Source organism: Mastomys coucha, unplaced genomic scaffold (assembly GCF_008632895.1).
Source record: "Mastomys coucha isolate ucsf_1 unplaced genomic scaffold, UCSF_Mcou_1 pScaffold20, whole genome shotgun sequence".
NCBI classification, from domain to species: Eukaryota; Metazoa; Chordata; class Mammalia; order Rodentia; family Muridae; genus Mastomys; species Mastomys coucha.
In genome coordinates, this window is record NW_022196903.1 from 128,427,833 (window position 1) to 128,449,595 (window position 21,763).

Below are 21,763 nucleotides of genomic sequence, written 5' to 3' on the forward strand. Positions count from 1 at the left end.
AGGAGAAAGAGAAAATAGAGACATAGATATGCATATTCTACCCTGTCCAACAGGCAGATGTGCCTATTGAAAATCAACCACCAAGGTGAGAGTTGATAAAACAAGAGTTTTATCAAAGTGCAACTGTCTCCCATGACTCTCATTTCTTGGTAAGTCCCACCTCTGTGAATTCTATCTTACACTGGACAAAGTTAACCCACTGGAGTGATGACAGAGTGTGACCTTAAGGCTAGACAGTAAAAGGAACAATAGCAGGTATAGAGAGCCATTGAGAAAGGCACCTGACATCAACTCCTGGCCTCCACATGTTTACACACAAGCACACATACCCATATCAACATGTGCTCACAAATACACCACACAGGCACACACACACAAAGAACGGTGGCTTCTGTCTTGCTCTGTTGGAAGACACACTGTGTGATTGTGTCATAACACAATCATGAAGTCAAAGGCCAGTCAAATCTTTTTTGTTTTGTTTGTTTGTTTTTTGTTTTTTGTTTTTTTGAGACAGGATTTCTCTGTATAGCCCTGACTGTCCTGGAACTCTCTTTGTAGACCAGGCTGGCCTCGAACTCAGAGATCCGCCTGCCTCTGCCTCCCAAGTGCTGGGATTAAAGGTGTGCAACACCACCACCCGGCCCAGTCAAATCTTAATAAGCTGGATCTCTGCCCATCTCTTTGTTGGAATCAGTGCAAGCTTTCCTCAGCTAGGTGTTGCCCCACCTGAGTCCTAGAAGGCAGCAGTTGCTGGACGCAGTCCCTCCAGCGGGAGAAGTAAGCTGAGCATGCGCCTGTGTGCACTAGGTGAGGAGGTGCATTGGTCTTCTGGTCCTTCCTCTCTCAGGATGACTGGCAGTGACAGCACTTCCTGTCTAGCAAAAACAAACAAACAAACAAACCAAACCAAAACAAAACAAGAAATACAAAATACACACACACACAAAAAGAAAAAACAAGAAAGATTGGTACGGCTACCTGGAGTTTTAGGAAATTCACGGTCTGATTTCTATCCTGGTTCCATCAGATGCTAGGGAGGAAAGCACAGGAAAGAAAAGTGAATGGAGGAGTACCTAACTTTCACCCAGGGATGTGTGCTCAGAAGGCAGAAGCAAGAGGATCGTGATGAGTTTGATGGCAGCTTGACCTACATAGAGTTCCAAACTGGGCTGGACTAAAATGAGACAAAGACAGAGAAGACAGAGACAGAGGAGACAGAGACAGAAACAGAATGGGTGGGAGTGGGGGTGCACAATTCAAAGTTTCTCTATAAGTGGATGTCATAAAACTTTTCATATGGGTATTATGGGTGTGGTCAGACTTTTTATGACTGTGACAAGGGAGGTAATGTAAATGAGTAAGCCTTTATTTGGGCTGGTGGGTTCAGGCAGAGCATCATGGTAGAAGGATGAAGCCCAACAGAGATGCTCATCTTGTGGTGGCCAGGCGGCAAGGAGCCAGATACAAATCAAACCCTCCCAGGCACACCCCAATGACCTGCTTCCTATGCTCCTAATTCCACCTCTCCTGGATAACACCATCAGACTGTGAATCTATCAACCATTCATCCACTAACTTAGGCAGAGCCCTCAAAAATCAAGTGAGTTCTCAACTGGACCTACCAGGAGGAGACCAGTCCTTCGTTATAAGTAGAGGAAAGGTTCTTTTGGAAATAATTCTAAAAAAGTTTTGGGGGTGATGGGAAATCCAGTTCTGAATCTCAAATAGCTGAAGACAAAAAAGTTACTCATATAAAATTTATTAAGGAAATCTTTCAGGATGTTTTGAAATAAAAAAGTAGTTAGGCTATTTGAAAGATAAACATGCTGTAAGCATAAAGTTTTATTATTTAAATCCATAGAACTCTTTAACATTTTTATTTTCTTGAGCTTGCATAACTGCCTTCTTTCTTTTCTCTCCATCCAAGATTGCTGTAGTTCATTCACAAGACTGAGTGGAACCTCAACATTTAAATGCCTAATCTTTCTCTTTCATCTTTGGCACCGATGAACTGGATTTCCCCACATGAGTCATCTGATAACAAATTTCCCATCTAGAGTAGCTTTAAAGCTGCATTGTTAGTAAAGCAGCGGCAGGAACTCTGCCTCCCTCGGGGTTCAAGGTTCCATCCTTGACAAGGAGTTTTAGCAGGAGGGTCTGTTCTCAATTCCTGGGCTCTGAAAAGGTTTTGTGATGTTAGGAAGTTTGCCTGTCATTATATATATATTTTTTTCTCTCTGCTTCTCACTAAAATCTCATCGATTAATATGCTTTTAGCTTGAGTCTCAACTGTGAAATGCCGGGTTCCTTCAATTGCCACACAAAATGAAAGAAATGATGTGATCGCTGCTTTAAAAGTACAGGTTAGATACACAAAGTACAGTCTTATTCCCATTCCCACATCTACTCCTAAATGGCCAACCCAGGAGCATCCCTGCCATTTCTGAGAGCTAGGATGAAGAGGAATACAGTATTTGAGGGATATATAAATCTAGTTTTGTCTTCAAAATATAAAGAAAACAATCTTAAAGTTTACTTCATGTGAAAACACTTCTGCAGGTCTCTAGACAAGCTGACTCTGAGTGGTCAGAGTTGGGCGGAGAAGGAAGGCCAGGGTTTCTTACCCTGTAATTCCAGGTGGTCAGGGAAACTGAGGCACGACTGCCAATTCAAGACCTTCCTGGACTGCAGGTGAGTTCATGGCCAACCTGAGACTATCTTAAAATAAACATTAAAGACATGGCTGGGATATAGGAAGCTTGTCTGACAAGGCGTTGGGATCAATCCTTAGTTGCACAAAAAAGAGGGTGGGGAGGTTATTTGCACACAAATTAATATATACATATATATATATAAACATATATACACACATGTGTATATTTTAAAGTATTCTATGAAGTATGCACTAATGCAAACATCTCCACATTACATTTGTGGGCAGTATAGGATCAAGGGCTTGGTGATTTCCCTAAGGTCTCACAAACAGGTCAACTGGCTCCAGAATATAGGTTCTCAATGGCCTATATTAGTACTTCTCTTAAGTCTCATCCAAAGGACAAAATGGCAGATTTGAGTTTAAAAGGATGGATGTAACTTGAAACCCAATTCCGTAATCACTGTCATGTGCCACCCTCTAACCGTAGGAGCCATTGTCTTTATCAAGAGGGCTGTGACTAATCTCATGAGATCCTAAGTGTCAGACCTTTCCTCTGAGAAGGAGGGGATGCAAAGGGTCTTTAGACTCTTGTCTGAGATTCCAACCCCTACCCTGCTGAGAACTAGCCTTGGCTCGGAGATAGTTCTGGAAAGGGTATCTAGGAGCTTTCTCTCTATTTCCTGCTGTTTCTCCAAGCAATTCTCTCTTTTTATTCTAAAACTTTCTCTAGATAGCTCAACTCTTGCAGATCATAAGCCCAGTCTTTTATTTTACATATCAATCCAGTCATTTACTCCAGGTTTCCTTTTGATTGTTCTATGAATCAGCATCCCGTGACCCCAGCTCCTTAATTCTTAGGAGACAGCAAGCACACATTTTCTTTTTAACACTGCAAAAAGAATTCACAGATCTGTCTGCCTCTGTTACCGTTTCTACCGTACCTGGGCCTAACCTTGCTCTGTCCCAGGCCAACCCTGAACTCAGGGATCTGTCTCCCTTTGTAAGCATAAACAAACACACAAAAAAGTTAGCTGTGTGGGATCTCGTGCAACCACCATTCCCTCATCTCGTTATCTCCTTTCCTAGTATCTTTCTGACAAGTTGGCTCACAGCACAGCTGCTCTTGTTCCCTTAGATTTGTGAAGCCCCTCCTATAATTCATACAGCATGCTTATTTTTTGAGAAATTGCTTTTTTTTTTTGAGTCTATTTTTAAGAGTTCTTTTCCACAGCCTTAAGGTCTGTCCTGAGATCTCTTGTTTGCTGAGGTATTAGCCACCTTCACCTCCAGGACTTGTGCTGTCTCTGGTTATTATAGAGTCATTAACATGAACAGGGAAGAACAATCCTTGAAGGAGGAATATGTACATTAGTATACAAACAAGCCTTCTACCCACAGACAGCAGCCACTGACATTCAAGGATGTCCAAGCCTGCTGGCCCTGTCCCAGGGGCAGGCACCATGTCATTCTGTCCTTACCAAGGCCATGCCAGACTCCTAACTAATTGTGTCTCTGTCCTAATGCATGTGACTTCATGATCTCAGGAGGTGCTAGAATATATAGACCGTCAAAGGTTAACAGAATGGGGAACTCCATCTTTAAAGCTATGGGGAAGGGGCCTCATTTATGCTGAGGTGGGACCTTCCACAGGGTAGCTGTCTGGAGTCACCTACATTTCTATGAGGAACTTTTCCCCTGAGCTCTGTGAGAAATCCCAATAAATGTATTGATTCCTTAAGCTGGACCTTGGTGGAGTAGAACTCTGGTTTGTCACTGGCACGCTACAGAGATGGGTAGAAGTTTATTTATTCCTCTCCAGGTAAATCGTTTTCGCAACAGCAGTCTAGTACATGGCACAACACATTCGCTCGTATGTGCCCAAGGTGCTCCTGACCCGCAGGTGTCTAGGCTTCCCTGAGAAGCCAAAGTAGACTTCACACATTGGTGACTGTACTAGCTAGTTTTGTGTGTCAACTTGACACAGGCTGGAGTTATCACAGAAGGGAGCGTCAGTTGGGGAAGTCCCTCCATGAGGTCCAGCTGTGGGGCATTTTCTCAATTAGTGATCAAGGGGGTAGGCCCCTTGTGGGTGGTGCCATCCTTGAGCTGGAAGTCTTGGGTTCTATAAGAGAGCAGGCTGAGCAAGCCTGGAGAAGCAAGCCAGTAAAGAACATCCCTCCATGGCCTCTGCATCAGCTCCTGCTTCCTGACCTGCTTGAGTTCCAGTCCTGACTAGGTCCTTTGGTGATGAACAGCCATGTGGAAGTAAGCCAAATAAACCCTTTCCTCCTCAACTTGCTTCTTGGTCATGATGTTGTGCAGGAATAGAAACCCTGACTAAGACAGTGACAGACTCTGAATTCATATTTGAAGTATCGGGGTGTGTGTACCAAGAAGAAACTCAGACGAGACAGCATGGACGAGAGCTGAGAGAAGCTAAGTGTACCTCCAGAATCTTAGCACCAGGGTGGAGACAGGAGGATCAGAGGTCAAATGTCACCCTCAGGGGGCTGGAGAGATGGCTCAGCAGGTAAAAGCACCGACTGCTCTTCTGAAGGTCATGAGTTCAAATCCCAGCAACCATATGGTGGCTTACAACCACCCGTAATGAGATCTGATGCTCTCTTCTGGTGCATCTGAAGACAGCTACAGTGTACTCACATATAATAAATAAATAAATCTTTAAAAAAAAAAAGCCACTCCCAGCCACATGTGCTACATAAGTCTCTGTCTCAAGAACACAAAACAAAAAGAAGAGGGCAGAGGACGTGGCTCAGGGAGTCAAAGCATTTGTCACCAAGTGCTAACTCAGGTCATCAGGTCATCATAACTATATACAGCCTGAGCTTTGTCCTCTGCCAAGTGGATTATCATAGCATGAGCTGAATACTGCTTAAGCTTACCCTTGCAAGCATACTTTGGAAGTCTAGAACAAATCTCTTCCCTTCTCTTCTGTCCCTCTGTCTTTTCTTTCTTTTTATTATTTGTTTGTTTATTTTATCTACCTATTTGTTCTTCTTTTGATAGGGGTTCTTACTGTATAACCCAGGCTAGACCCTAAACTTTTGGGGTCAAGCAATGCTACCGCCTCAGCCTCTTAGTACTTGAGCTAGAGGTATCATATCACAACACCTTGCTCTCTTGTTCTTTTTTTTTTAAAGATTTACTATTTTATTCATATGAGTACACCATTGCTGTCTTCAGACACAGCAGAAGAGGGCATCAGATCCTATGACAGGCGGCTGTGAGCCACCATGTGGTTGCTGGCAATTGAATTCAGGACCTCTGAAACAGCAGTCAGTATTCTTAACCACTGAGCCATCTCTCCAGCCCACTCTCTTGTTCTAGGCAAATCTCACTTTACCTGTTTTATTTATTTGTGTGTGTGTGTGTGTGTGTGTGTGTGTGTGTGTGTGTGTGTAAAAATACATGTATTTACGCAAATGTCAGGGGCCAGTTTTGGCAAGTCAGTTCTCTCGTTCCACATGTGAGTGCTCAGGTAACTTAGCTTACATGGCTGAGCTTTTTGACTGGCTCCTACTTTCCCCAATTTCAGTGTTTACAATATGTAGGGGTAAGAGAAGATTCTGGACTGTCTCTTCCCTAGGGATTCTCCCCAGCGACTCTCAACCCCCTTCAAGCCGGCTAACACTCACAGTTTATTGATGATGACATAATGCTATTGAAAAGCAAGAAGTAATGCAATGATAATCAGATTCACCCTGTCCAGACTGATGTGGTTGAATGTGACAGAGGCGGGGCATGACAGTGCTCCTATTAGCAACCTCACGGAGGGCTTTATAGTCTACCACTCTGCTTTATACACACTGGGCTGTTTGATCATCAAAACAAACCAGGGAGGTAGGTATTATCCCATTTCACAGATGTGGAAGACAAAGCTTATAGAGCCATGTGATTGGCTGCAAAGAATGCACACGGGACTCCACACTCCTCCCCCCTAGTCCTCCTGTCTATGCCATTCTCCCCTTTAACGTTGTTTGATCTTAATTTCTCCACATGAGTTGGCTAGCAGAAGCTTGGAGACTTGAGCCTGCCTTTCCTTGCAAAGCGTGGGTGTTGACCTCTTTGGCTCCTGTGGTTGGCAATACAGCCCTCTGCCATTCTTTGCTAAAGACACCCTGATCCCTTAGTGGCTCAATGGATCAAGTGTGCCTGTTTCCATGACGCATATGACCTTCGGCTTCACAGCTTCTCTCCTGGTGTGACCAACCATCCTAGTTTGTCCCAAACTGAAGGACTGAGGACTGTTGCTGCTGCCCCAGGACAATTCTGGGCGGGGTGGGGTTCTTGGTTGTCTCCTGACTCCCTCTCTAGAACCCTAACAGCACCTCTGAGGCTCTGACATCTGAGCATCTCTGGTCCCCTGGACCCGTTGTGCTGTTCTAGCCTCCCTGAATTTGCAGACACTGTCCCATCAACCAGAAGTCTTCGTCTCCACCTTCTCAAAGCCACCTTTGACTTTTTCTCAAGACTCTGTTCCAAGGGGGCAGATAGGAATCTCTCCAGTCCTTCCTTGACTTAAAACTCCTCTCTTTTGTGTTTCTGTCTCACTGTATATAGGCCATTTTCCTAACATTAAACCTTCATGTGTGCCTTTTTCCTTTGAGTGTGTTATAGGGCTAAATGTGCTCTCTGAACTTCATAGGTTAACATAGTGGTGAGAATACATTTTTTTTCTATCCAAAATAGTTAGGTTTTCTCTATCGAGGCTAGTTACCTGATAAGGATTCATATTTCCTGAACCTTGCCCTCCCCTTCACAGTTTTAGTCATTCACTCTAGATTGTGAAGTGGAGCTCTCATCATTAGGATGACAAAGTCACCTCCTATGTCATAGGGAAAGGGCAGAAGCCAAGAGTGCTTGCTAGACTAGTTTGGGTCTTGGCAAATGGTTTTTGCAAAAAAGAATTGCATTGCCAAGTGACCTTTACTTCATTTGTGTGTTGATTTGTGGGTGGCAATCCATGTAGGCTTATGTAATTGAATATGGACATTGTTTAAAAGCAATCTGGCAACAGGCGACATGCAACAACCAAAAGTTAATTAAAAATCAAACACGATAAAATCAAGCTGTTTCCGGCAGTGCCCAGCCATGTTGCCATGCAAGATGTCCTGAAGCCTTAGGTCCAAGCACGTGACATGGGCACACCTTGCACTATGCATGCAGTCACACTGCACAACACTAACCAATGCTGCCTGAGACACCTCAGCTGAGATTCGCAACTGCCGTATATTTTAAATCTTTACTGTGCATGCAAGTTTCTGTTCTTAATAAAAACAGAATGACTTACAGAAAACAAAGACTTAATATTTCCCTACCATTATTGTTCAGCTGGTAAGTATAAAATTAGCCTATCTTCGGATTGCATTGTATTTGTGTATTTGGTGTTTAATATTGAATAAATGGTAAAAATGTATATATGTCAAATAATTTCCTTAAAATAATTTTTGATTAATTATCAATGAACATTAGATTTGTATATTTACTCTATATACCAAATATGCCTAGGATCACATTGAAATGAAGTAGGCAAATAGCAGTCATGAATGGAGAAGGTTTACGGGGTCCTGATATGGAGGATTCTGTTATCCCATCTGAACAAAGACAAGTTGTCTTCAATTTTTCTTAGTTCCCTTCCACAGAATTCTCATTGTAGAGAAGAGGTTCTGTCAGGGCCCCATAGTAGGAAACACAAGGAATGAGCAATTGAGAGCACAGAAGGCTCCATGTTTAGGGGTACAGACTTACCTATTTAGGCAATGGAGAGACAGTCTCAGAAAATACAACATAATTAATGGCCCTTCATCTGTAAACTCAAAGCAAGGGGAAAAGTGAAGGTAAAAATTAAATACTCAAGGTCTTTGAGAAGGCCCAGTGAGTGAAGGGTCTTTGAGAAGGCCCAGTGGGTGAAGGGTCTTTGAGAAGGTTCAGTAGGTGAAGGGCCTTTCAGATGGCCCAGTGAGTGAAGGGTCTTTGAGAAGGCCCAGTGGGTGAAGGGTCTTTGAGAAGACCCAGTGAGTGAAGGGTCTTTGAGATGGCCCAGTGGGTGAAGGGCCTTTCAGATGGCCCAGTGGGTGAAGGGTCTTTCAGATAGCCTAGTGGTGAAAATACTTGCTTTTCAAGCCTGAGAGCCTGAGTCCAATAGCTGGAATACATGGTGGAAAGAGAGAGCCAGTTCCCAACAATTATCCACATATGCATTGGCATGAGAGTGCACACATGTGCACACGCATACAATGATAATATTTACAAATAAGCAAAAAGACTGGTGTGGTGGCTCATGCCTACAATCCCAACACTTGAGGGGCTGAAGCAAAGGACTGTGTGTTGAAGACCGCCTTGGGCTATATAACGAGTCTCTATCTCAAAGAACCAACAAAACAAAAGCCACAAACAATAAAGTTGTGTGTATAAAGGTATTCTTTTTATTTGGGAGCAGTACTGGAGATTTAACTTAGGGCCTCATACATCTAAGTAAGCACCCTGTGGTATTTTGAATGAGAATGTCCCCCATGGGCTCCTAGATTGGAGTATTTGGTCACCAAGGAGTAGCTCTATTTAAAAGGATTAGGAGGTGTTGGAAGATTTGTGTTGTTCAGAGTGGACTTTGAAGTTTCAAAAAAAAATCCAGTCTCTTCCTGTTGCCTGTGGATCTGGATGTAGAATTCTCAGGTATTCCCTTGTACCATGTCTGCTTGTATACCACCATGTTTTCATTGTGATGAAAATGGGCTAAACCTCTGAAACTATAAGCAAGCCCTAACGAAATGCTTTCTTTTATAAGAGTTGCAGTGGTCATGGTGTCTTTTCACCGAAATAGATCATTGACTAAGACACACCCCTACCACTGAGCTATGTACTCACCCCTGTGGGGATTTGGGGTTGCTATGGTTACATGTCCACTTGAATGTATCTGTGTGTATGGAGGGCCAGGGATCTGGTCCCTTCTTCAATTCCTTCCTACCTCATTTGTTTAGATTTTATTTATTATTAATTATCATATTTATCTAATGTTTGTGTGTAGGTATGCCACAGTATTCATGTGGAGGTCAGAGGACGACTTAGGTGGAGCTGGTTCACTCCTTTTTCCCTTTACATGGACTCCAGGGGCTAGCAGGGTTTCTATTGCTGTGAACAAACACCATGACCAAAAGCTATTTGGCAAGGAAAGGGTTTATTTCATCTTCTACTTCCGGGTGACAGTCCATCCCTGGGGGAGATAGGAACAGGAACTCAATGAAGGGACCTGGAGGTAGAACTAAAGCTGAAGCTATGGAGAAGTGCCGCTTACTGGCTTGCTCTCATGACTTGCTCAGATTTTCTTATACATCCCACAACCACCTGTCCAGGGATGACTGCATTAGGCTGGGCTTTTCCACATTAATTATCAATCAAGAAAATGCCCCACAGGTCAGCCTGGTGAGAGCCTTTTCTCAATTGAGGCTCCCTCTTTCCAAATGACTCTAGCCTGTGTCAAGTTAACATAAAACTACGCAGCACATGGGATCAAACACGGAATGTCAGGCCAGTACAGCCATCTGCGGAGCCATGTCAAGGGCCCCTTCATCTTATTTTTTGAGATAGGACCCTGATGCAGTTGAGTTAGCATCCCAGAGATGGAGGATAAGCAGGAGATGGGAGACCTCAGAACTGCTGTAGATCGGGACATACTTTATTTCAGGTGAGAGCATGTACCTTTGGTCCCAAGGACATTTTATAGAAAAATCACACAAGAGTGGCTTCTTGCCAGAGCTGGTTACCTAACAGTCTCGTTTATTGTTTGCTCGTGGCTCCTGGGACATCCAGTGGCAGCCATCTTAACCAAGCCAAACCTGATGTCCACAGTGATCCCACACTGTCCGCAGCTTCATTTGGTGCCTTTGTCTCTTCAGGTCTCCACTGACCCTGGGCTTGCCAGCAAACCCAAACCCCAGGGATCCACCTGTCTCTGCCACCCCAGTGCTGGGATTACAAGCGTGCACCAACATGCCCAGTTTGTTTGTTTTTGTGGATTCTGCGATGTTAAACTCGAGTCCTCGTGGTTGTGTGACAAATACCTTACCAACTATGCCATCTCCCCAGCTCCCGTCGTGTGTGTGTGTGTGTGTGTGTGTGTGTGTGTGTGTGTGTGTGTGTGTATTTAGTAAGTTATCCAGATTGCTCTTAAACTCTGTAGCCCCAACAGACCTAGAACATGTGATCCTCCTGTCTCAGTCTCCTGAGTAGCCAGGATGACCCTACTGTGCCACTAGACCAGGCTAACTAAAAAAATTTAAAGAAAACAGATGTGGTACCTGGTCCAACAAGAATAATACCAAATGGAGCTAAAGGGGTCCTATTCTGTGAGCACCAGACACCCTCCTCGGTGTGTCTGTGTGTCTGTCTGTCTGAACGCACACGGGTACCTTGCTACAATGAACACCAAAGAGCAAACTGAAAAACACTTCCTGAAATAAAAGGCTCAAAATAGACTCCCAGCTGCTGAGGCACGCAGGCAGGGAGGTGCTGCATAAACAATTCCTAGACGATTCTCAGACTTGAGCTAGCTGCAGAATCACCTGCAGGGCTTAACACAGGAGATGATGGCTCAGTCCAAGCCAGAGCTCTGGGATTCTGGATTCCAAGAGCTCCAGGTGCATTTCTCTCACAACACTTGGAGGTCCAGCACTCTCTTTCTCTCCCCACTTCCTAACTTGCCTGTTCTTTTTTGAGACGATCAAGGTTAAGGTTAAAGTTCCTGTGATTTGAGACGCTCCTGTTTCTTTGCTGACAACATCCCTCAATCATTTTTTTTTTTTTTCAAAATTTCTTCTTCCTTTGGGGCTGGAGTGGGGTAGGGGGCAGGCAGGTCTTCACATAACCCAAGAAGGCCTGGAACTGGCTAGGAAGCCAAGGATGAACTTTTGATCCTCCTGCCTCTTATTCCCAAGTACTAAAGATACAGGCCTATGCCAGCATACCAGGTCTCCTCCATTTGAAAGCCTCAGAATTGTGCTTGCTTTGGTGTGTAAGAAACAGGTGGGGGAACATGGGTGAGAGAGAGAGAGAGAGAGAGAGAGAGAGACAGAGAGAGAGACAGAGACAGAGACAGAGACAGAGACAGAGAGACAGAGATAGAGAGACAGAGATAGAGAGACAGAGACAGAGACAGAGAGAGACAGAGACAGAGAGAGACAGAGACAGAGAGAGACAGAGATAGAGAGACAGAGACAGAGAGAGACAGAGAGAGAGACAGAGACAGAGAGACAGAGAGAGACAGAGACAGAGAGAGACAGAGACAGAGAGAGACAGAGAGACAGAGACAGAGACAGAGACAGAGAGACAGAGATAGAGAGACAGAGAGAGACAGAGAGAGACAGAGAGACAGAGAGCTACAGAGACAGAGGCAGAAGAAATCAACCTTCACTGTTCCTTTTCTTCTCTTCTTTCCCTCGTCCTTCCCCTTCCTCTCTTCCTTTTTTTTTCTTTCCTTTTGCAAGTCCTTAACATTGATCTCATTGATTATTTCTCTTTCTGCAACCTCCCGATGCTCTTTCCACTCTATCTCGCACTCTAGGGTCCATATAGATGGCTTGTAAGTGCTCCAGTCATTGCTGGTCTAGCTTACTCCTGACCGATAAAGTCATCCTCGGTACCTGTAAGAACAGCTGGATGTTTAGGGCATGTCCCCTGAATTAACTATGTTTGGTTCACTTTTTATTAACGCTACTCCGCCCCCTCTGACCTACCCAGCCCACCCTTACCCTACCAGCCACACTTATCCTTACCAGGATTAGGACTATCCTGGCTTAAATGTGAAATGCCCCCCATAGGCTCATGCTTTGAACAGTTAGTTCTCACACAGTGATGCTCTTTGGAGAGAGTGTACATCCTTTAGAAGGTGGAGCCTTGCTGCTGGAAGCGGGTTACTCGGGTGGGCTTTGAGGCCGACAATCCGACGTCTTCCAGTCCTGGTCTCTTCCTGCCTGCCTTGATATTCCAGTTGCCTTACACTATGGCAGACATGGACTGAGCCAATTCTGCTCCATGCCTTTTTGGTCATGATACACACCAAAAACATGAGCCACATGAATCCTTCTTCCCTCAGATCACTTCTGTCAGTAGTGCAGGAAGAGAAAGGAAGTACAGTGGCCCTGGTTGATAAAGGTTTCATTTCCTTCCGGTGTCGACTGGCAATGCCACAGGAATGAAATGGGCCCCTTCCCAGATCCTGGAAATAAACCACAATAGACTCAAGCAATAGTAAGGCCATTCCCCACCTCAGGCAGATGACAGTCTCACTCTGCTCTGACCGATGAAGCACAAAGAGAAATTGTCCCAGAGGTGTCTAGGAAATACGTGAGTGTGTGTGTGTGTGTGTACATGTGTGTTTGTGTGTATACTTTTGTTTTGTTTTGAGACAAGGTCTCAAAATATGCCAGGGATGGCATTGAACTTTCTAATTTGAACTTTTAGTTCAAGATAACCTTGAACTGAACCTCCTGATTCTGATTTTGTTCGTTTGCTTGTTTTTGAGTCAAAGTCTCACTATGTAGCCCTGGCTGGCCTAGAATTCACTTTGTAGACCAGGATGGCCTCAAACTCACAGAGCTCCTGCCTCTGCCTCCCATGTGATGGAAATAAAAGCATGTGCCACCATTCCAGGCCTACACCTCTGCATCACTGCTAGGCTTACGGGTGTGTGCCACCACAGGTAACTAACTCCCCCCTCCCTCCCTCCCTCCCTCCCTCCTTCTTTCCATCCCCTCCTCTAGTAATTAAACCCAGGGCCTTGCTCATACTAGATAAGCACTTTACCGATGAGCTATATTTCAGGCCCTCTGAGAAAAATCTTTGCTTTTCATTTAGAGAAAGCAAGTAGAAGTATGCTTTTCTGAGAAAGAAAAAGAAAAGAAAAGAAAAGAAAAGAAAAGAAAAGAAAAGGAGAAAAGAAAAGAAAGAAAGAAAGAAAGAAAGAAAGAAAGAAGGAAGGAAGGAAGGAAGGAAGGAAGGAAAGGAAGAAAGGAAGGAAGAAAACAAGATGGTGCTTGTGCTATGGGACCATTTTGTCACAAAGAACAGTTACCTGTGGACAGTGGCAATACACCGAGAATGCCAACACAAAAAGTTTGAAACTACCTAGGCTATGTCTTTTGGCCACTTACCAGATTTTCTGTCTTTAGATTTCTTGTTGTGTGAAACAATAAACCCTATTTAATTTGCTTTGAGCTAATGCCTCTAAAACTTTTTTTTTCCTTTTTTGTGACAGTGTCACACTAGGTAATCCTGAATGGCCGCAAACTTGTAGTAATCAATCCTCTTGCTTCTGCCTCCCAAGTTTTGGGATTAAAGACGTGGTCCTCCAGCTTCTCAGACCTCTGGGATAGGCATGGCCCCGCGCATCTGGACTCTCGGTAGTCAGCAGGGGTCACTTGAGTCCAGGAGTGTGAGACCAGCCTGAGCAACAAGCGTAAGGAGACCTTTGTCTTAGTTTCTACTGCTCTACCCAACAAGAAGAAACTTAGAGGAGGAAGGTTTAGCATTGGGTCAACTCAAGGGGAGAGAGTCCATCGTGAAGGGAGGGTGCGGGAAGAGGAAGGCAGGGCAGCTGGCTGCACAGAGTCAAGAAGCAGAGAGAAGCCGGGCGAAGGTGGCGCATGCCTTTAATCCCAGCACTTGGGAGGCAGAGGCAGGCGGATTTCTGAGTTCAAGGCCAGCCTAGTCTACAGAGTGAGGTCCAGGACAGCCAGGGCTACACAGAGAAAGACACGCTGTAGAGTCAGGCTGTCCATCCTCAAGGCTCACCTCCCCCAACCCCCAGCGACACATCTCCAATCAAGGCTTCATCTCCCATAGATTTCACCGGCTTCCAAAGCAGTGCCGCCAGCTGGGGACTATAGGTTCAAATGGATGAGCTTATAGGGAGATATTTCACATTCAAACAGCAGCTCTGTCTCAAAACAACTAACCAAATAAAACAAACGTTTTGCCATGGAGCCTGACAGTCTATATTGCTTTCAGTCTCCTATGCGATGCCCATATTGCTGATCCAAAGACCACACTTGAGATGAATTCAACATGTTTTTTTTTTTTATTGTTCTTTGGGAATTTCACATCATACACCCAGATCACACTCACTTCCTAATTCTTTCATGTCTACTCCCTCACCTGTGTGACCTCCCCTCAACACCAAAAACAAACAAATAAACAAAAACCAAGTCCACTTTGTATTATCTATATATTCACTGGAGCGTGGTCAAACTCTCAGTGGCCTGCCCCTCAAAACTGAGTTCTTCCCGTCCCGGACCCTCATGTATCCTTATCATGCTTTTCAAGAGTTCTCTTCCATGGCTCCCTGTTTAAGCTGATACTTTTTGGAGGCGGTGGGTTGGGGGAATAGGGGTTGTCACAGAAGCCTTCCGTGTGTCCCTCTTTCTCAGCTGCTCATTTGCAGTCATCAATATCACAACCAAAGTAGCTTCCTTGCTATTTACAGTCAGTCATGAGTTTCTGGCAACAGAGCAGACCACAACATGGCACCCAGCTGGAGCAGGATCAGGGACTCAGACGAGACCCTTCGAGGCAACCCAGACCATGGACATAAACATGGCCTCAGGGGGCAGTGCTGGCCACTCACATCAATATGGCCCCTTGCAACAACTCAGGTCTTACATATAAACATGGCTTCAGGCTGCAGCATACACCACGGACATCCCCACGGCCTTCAGTGGTTAACATGTGGCCGTATCATCAACACTGATCCCGGCCACAGTAGGACCTTGGACCCAGACATCGCCATGGCCCCAGGCATCAGCACGGTTCACCCACATCAAAATGCTCCTCCCCCAACCCCCAACGGAGGCCAACATGGCTTTGCCCCAGCATAGACCACAGACATCCAAACAGCATTGGGTGGTGATACCAGCCTCGGATGTCTACCTAGTCCCCAGCCACATCAGGACCTCTGACCCACACATGGCTCTCAGCTGTAATGCAGAACATGCTCCTTTGAGGAGATTCTGTCCAGAAAGTGAACCGTTCTTCATGTCAGGCCTCCATCACTACCCAGAGCCTGGGCGATGTTCAAGAACTGAGCCTGCATCTGCATAAGCTCCGTGCTGCTGACCACCATCCCACTGACCTCCTGGGCAACGACACTTTCCACTGTTGACCTCAGCCCACCCTTAGACCTGTCACTGACATTTCGTCTCCAGTTCTGCCGCTCTCCATGAGCATGCATGCACTACTCCGCTCTCCTTCTTTCCCTCTTCTCCATCACGTTTGTTTGCTGTGGTGGCAGCCTCTGCCTGGCTTCTGAAAGGTGGGGCAGGGTGAGTCTGAATCTAGGTTCTTTTCATCAGACATTCTGTTACTCTCACACCTGGCTGGTAGCATATCTCTATCTCACATGCATTACTAAATATTAAATAAATAAATAAATTATAAAATACCTTCTAAAACTGCAATTACAATGCTTTTCCAGATCTATTTTTGCTTTAAAAGAAGAAAGAAAAAAAGAAAGAGAAAGAAGGAAGCAAAAAGCAGAGTTATAGCTGGTAAGATGGTTCACTGGGTAAAGGTGAATCCAAGCAAGCCTGAAGACCTGAGTTCAAACCCCAGGACTCACATGGTGAAAGGAGAGAAATATCTCCTGCGAGTTGTCCCCTGCTCTCCACACATGCCCTCCCTCCACAAAATAAACAAATGCTTAGAAAACATTAAAAAGAAAGAAAAAGGGGCCCAGGAGAGATAGATCAGCATTAAGAATGTTTGCTAACCAGGCAGTGATGGTGCATGCCTTTAATCCCAGCACTTGGGAGGCAGAGGCAGGCAGATCTATGTGACCTGGTCCACAGAGCAAGTTCTAGGACAACCAAGGTTACACAGAAAAACCCTGCCAGAAAGAGAGAAAGAAAGAAAGAGAGAGAGAGAGAAAGAAAAAAAGGAAGAAAGAAAGATAGAAAGAAAAGGAAAGAAGGGAGGGGAGAGAGGGAGGGAGGGATAGAGGGAAGGAGGGAAGAAGAGAGGAAGGGAGGGAGGGAGGGAAACAAGACCGTCCAGTAGTATCTCAGTGTTTCCATCACTGTGAAGAGACACCATGACCAAAGCAACTCTTATGAAAGAAAACATTTAATTGGGGCTGGCTTACAGTTTCAGAAGTCCATTATCATCCTGGTGAGAAGCATGGCAGCATGCAGGCAGATGTGGTGCTGGAGAAGGAGCCGAGAGTTCTACATCTTGACCTGAAGGCAGCAGAGGGAGGCTGTATGTCACACTGGTTGTAGCCTGAGCATAGGAGACCTCAAAGCTGGCCTGCCCAGTGACACAGTTCCTCCAGCAAGGCCACACCTATTCCAACAAGGACACACCTCCTAATAGTGCCACCCCCTATGGACCAAGCATCCAAACATGTGCATCTGTGGGGGCCACTCCTATTCAGACCATCACAAGGAGAGATGGCTCAGCATCTCTTGCTTGCTGTTCTCCCAGAGGAACTAAGTTTGGGCCTGAGTACCCATGCGAGGCGGTTCATAACTGTCTACATCTCTCCTTCCAAGAGGCGTGTCCAAGACACCTGAGGCACCTGCACATACGAGTCCATTCCCCCACACAGATGAAAACAAATACACATGATTAAAAATAAAGTTGGGCCAGGCGGTGGTGGCACATGCCTTTAATCCCAGCACTTGGGAGGCAGAGGCAGGCGGATTCCTGAGTTCGAGGCCAGCCTGGTCTACAGAGTGAATTCCAGAATAGCCAGAGCTATACAGAGAAACCCTGTCTCAAAAAACCAATAAATAAATAAATAAATAAATAAATAAATAAATAAATAAATAATAAAATTGGGTTAGATTAATGACTCAGCAGTTAAGAGCATTGCCTGTCCTTCCAGATGACCTGGGTACAATTCCCTGAACATGGTGGCTCATGCCCATTCCAGCTTCTGAGTATCTTACACACACACATACACACACACACACACACAGAGTACATAAACATACATGCAGGCAAACATCCATGGACATAAAAACAAGATGAATATTTTTAAAAGAAGGAGGAACAAAGTTATTTGCAAGCTTACCAGGATTTACTACTGTAGCCTGATCATAAGCTGTATGGAGATTACAAGTGGTGTGGGCTCTTGTGTTTGTTGGTGGCTCTGAAAATCTTTTTTCTTTTTGTTTAAGTAGACTTCTGAAAAGCATTTCTACTCCAAGTTTCATACGGAGAAACTTAATTTATCCTTGCCCCTCCCCCTGTGGAATTAAAAATAGCATACACGATGTACCTCTCGCCAATTTCCCTTAGGATGCCTACAGATGTTAACACACACTTCAAAGTTCAAAAAGGAACCTGATTTTCACTCAGGAGTGGGTGGAGAATGGAAGTCCCTTGATCCAAAGTAACAATGTGGTTGGATACCATCGTTGCTTCCTGTAGTAAGAATTTCTTTGCTAATGGGGAGTATGAGGGGTTTTGTTTTGTTGTTGTTTGTTTGCTTTTGTTTTTTTGTGAACATTTGATATGTACAGTAGACTTATGGGCCTTAATTTATTACCAAAATGAATACTTCCCAAACTCAGGCAAACAGGCCATTTAGCAAGCTATGTTTGACATAAGCACAAGTTGAACAGGGCTAGAGATGGCTCAGTGATTAAGAGGGTTTCCTGGTCTTCCAGAGGACTTGATTGAGGTCCCAGCATGCACATTCCAGGGCTCACAACTGCCCATAAATTCCAACTCCAGGGAATCTGATGTCTTCTTCTGATGGCCAAAGACATCTGTACTCTCATAACATAGACCCATGCGTGCACACACACACCACACACACGCGCACACACACTACACACACGCGCGCACACACACACACATACACACACATGCACATACACACATGCACACACACCACACACACTACATACATACCACATACACACACATGCACACACACCACACACATGCACACACACGTGCACGCGCACAAGCACACACAGACACACACAAGCACACACACACACCACACACATACACACATGCACACACACCACACACACATACACACATGCATGCACATACATGCGCACGCACATGTACACACATACACCACACACACGCACACACATGCATTCGAACACACACACATACATACACACGCACACACACACATGCACACACAGCACACACACACACATGCACATACACATGCACACAAACACATACACTATACATAAATATAAAAATAGTGTAGAAGTATTATTTGGCGTTTTTTTACACCTCCCTTATTCCCGAATGATGACACAGAGAACTTTATTTTTAGCTTAGTGCACTATAGCTGGGTAGATTCTGATCTATTCTAACCTAACTATGCTGGTTACTTCCCAGCAATCGCCCTCCCCACCTCCCTTTTAAAAAGAGTAAATAAAACATTCATGAAAAAGGGGAAATTCCATCCATCAAAAACTGGGGTAAGGACTTCAGGTGGGAAACTTATTTGTTTTGCTAAAAATGCAAATTGAAACTAGTGTGGTGGCACAAGCGGTTATCACAGTAACTCAGGAGGCTGAAGTAGGCATTAGACTGCAGTTGTCTTAGGTACAGAGTGAGTTCAAAGCTAGCCTGGGCATTGACACCATCTATCATGGTTAATACTGTAAACTTGACAGCATCTAGAATCAAGAGATGAAGCCCTGAGCATGCCTGTGATAAGCGATCTAGATTAGGTGAATAGAGGTAGGAAGGCCCACGTTAGCTGGGGGCTAAGGCGATCTCAAAAACAAAGAAAATCAAGAAAGAGAAGATGGATTTACACCAGTGATCCCTGCACTTGGGAGGTGGAGGCAGCAGGATCAGGAGCTCAAACTCATCCTTGGCTGCATAGCAGTTTCTAATCCAGTCTGGGCTACATGCACCCCTGCTTCAAACAAAACAAAGAGAGGTTTTTGGTTTGTTTTTTGGTTTGTTTGTTTTGTTTTAAGAGGGCTCAGGATAAGGTTTTGTGCTTGCCTACGTGTGAGGTCCTGGGTTCAATCGCCAGGACTGCTATTTTTTCAATTGCTAATTGGGCCAGGTGTGGTGGAGCACACCTGTAATCTCAGTGCTGGGGAAGCAAACACAGGAGGATCGATCGCAGGTTCATGGCCAGCGTTTACACAGAGAGACCCTGCCTAGAACGATAACAGAAAATAAAGCAACTCGGGATTGAGCACTGCTCTATGAATATTAAAAAGCATCAGGTGCGTGGGCCAATGAAAGGGATAGATCCACCATTAAAGTTCTGTACTTACCATCTAGACTGACAACCTGGGTTAGATCCCGGGACCCACACAGTGGGAGGAGAGACCCAACTCTGTGTTAACTTCCCTGTAAGGGCACAGGGGTCGTGGGGAGCTTTACTGCTACTCGTCTACTTGAAGCCCTGAAGGGTTCCCAGAACCTTAGATTGCAAGCAGAAGAGATGTACAGTCAGACAGCCACTGGAGGAAGACCACCATGCCGCAGATGCCCACCCCACCAGAAGCCCGAATAATCAGCTCACTCACATTCTCTGACCTCTCTCTGCTCTCCTCCTGGCAAGTCCGGTGAGCCAAAGGCCAGAGGGGAAAGGAAGTCATCCGTGCGCTCTGTAAAGGGTAGCTTCCGGGGCACGAGACGTCAAGAACACCCAAGAGGCCAGGCGGCAAACGTCTGCTTCACTCGTGATTTGGCACTCTGCTTCTAAGCTACATCCTCTAAAAACCTTTCCACCCGTGGACCCTAGGGCAGGCACAGAGTCACTTGCCAACAGAAGGGTTTGTTCTTCATCTATCTTCGTCTGTGTATGGGAATTACGGATTTGAGCCGCCATGAGGTTTTGAAGATCAAAACTAGGGAGTAGTGCATGCTAGGCAACCTCTCCAAGATGTTTTGATGGGTGGGTGGGTGGGTGGGTGGGTGGATGGGTGGATGGATGGGTGGATGGGTGGATGAATGGATCGATGGATGGATGGATGGATTGATTGATTGATTGACTGAGATAAGGTCTCACTAAGTAGCCCTGGCTGACCTGAAACTCGTTATGTGTTCCAGTGTGACCTCAAATTCAGAGAAATGTCTTCCTCTGCTTCCCAAGTGCTGGGATTAAAGGTGTTGGACACCATACCCAACCTTTTAGCCTTACTTTTAATAATATTTTAAGTGTACTCTTGCAATTTCATATTTACAATGTATCTTGATACTATCTACCCCAACCCCTGTTGCTAGTCTCTCTCGGGCACAACCCAACACATCCTGTCCCGCCCCCCACTCCTGTAACCCACTGAGTCCAGTTAGCGCTGCCCACTGGAATGTTGATGAACTGTGTTGTTGCCTTGGTCTCGTGCAGGTGACCACAGCTACTGTGAGCTCAAGAGTGCAGCAGTTGTGTCCAGAAGTCTCAGCACCTCACGACATGTCTTTCCACCTTCCAGCTCTTACATTCTTCCTGCCTCTTCTCTCATTGGGTCCCGGAAGCATTGGTGGAGTTGTGTGCCCTGCTTAGTGCTCAGCTCGATGGTTGTGGGCTGACTGTGGGTTCTCGCACAGAGTCTATGACCTCCTAAGCCATGGGCTTCTGACCAGGTCTATGGTACGAGGCATGGATTCCCCCCAGTAGAATAGGCCTCAAATCCAATCAGAAAACAGTTGCTAGCCCCACCAACAGCTACATCTTTGGTAGCAGGTTGGTATTGTAGCATGCAGGATCCATGAATGGGTAAGACCATTGAGGCCTTTTCTTTGCCACCCCCCCTCCCATTTGCCACCCCTCACCCCAGAGTCTGCACAGCATCCTTGGAGCTGTGAAACCTAGCTAACCAGGAATAAGTTCCCTGGTCAGCTCCAGCTTGATTTCCTCTACAACCCACAAAGGAAGTATGTAGTGCCTTCAGCAGTCTAGCACTACCATCTAGTTATGGTGGAAAGCCATAAGTAAAGAGAATATGCTGTTTCCCTGAGCAATAATTCGCAGGGAGAGAGCCTACACATGCCACCCATTCATCAAACCAGGTCTTCTTGGGGAAGCACGGTCTACCCACGTAAGGAACCTATGTTCAAACTCCTTTTTCTTTTCTTTTTCTTTTCTCTTTTTTT

The 21,763-nt window shown here is 45.3% G+C and overlaps 1 long non-coding RNA gene across 1 annotated transcript; it reads right to left on the reverse strand.

The window, feature by feature from the left end:
- Nucleotides 1–808: 808 nt before the first annotated feature.
- On the reverse strand, nt 809–16,839 carry LOC116098396. Its single transcript, XR_004121826.1, has 3 exons — nt 16,806–16,839; nt 979–1,030; nt 809–875 (listed from the first exon to the last, which is right to left on the reverse strand). It is a non-coding gene; the product is annotated as an uncharacterized LOC116098396 (long non-coding RNA).
- Nucleotides 16,840–21,763: the final 4,924 nt, after the last annotated feature.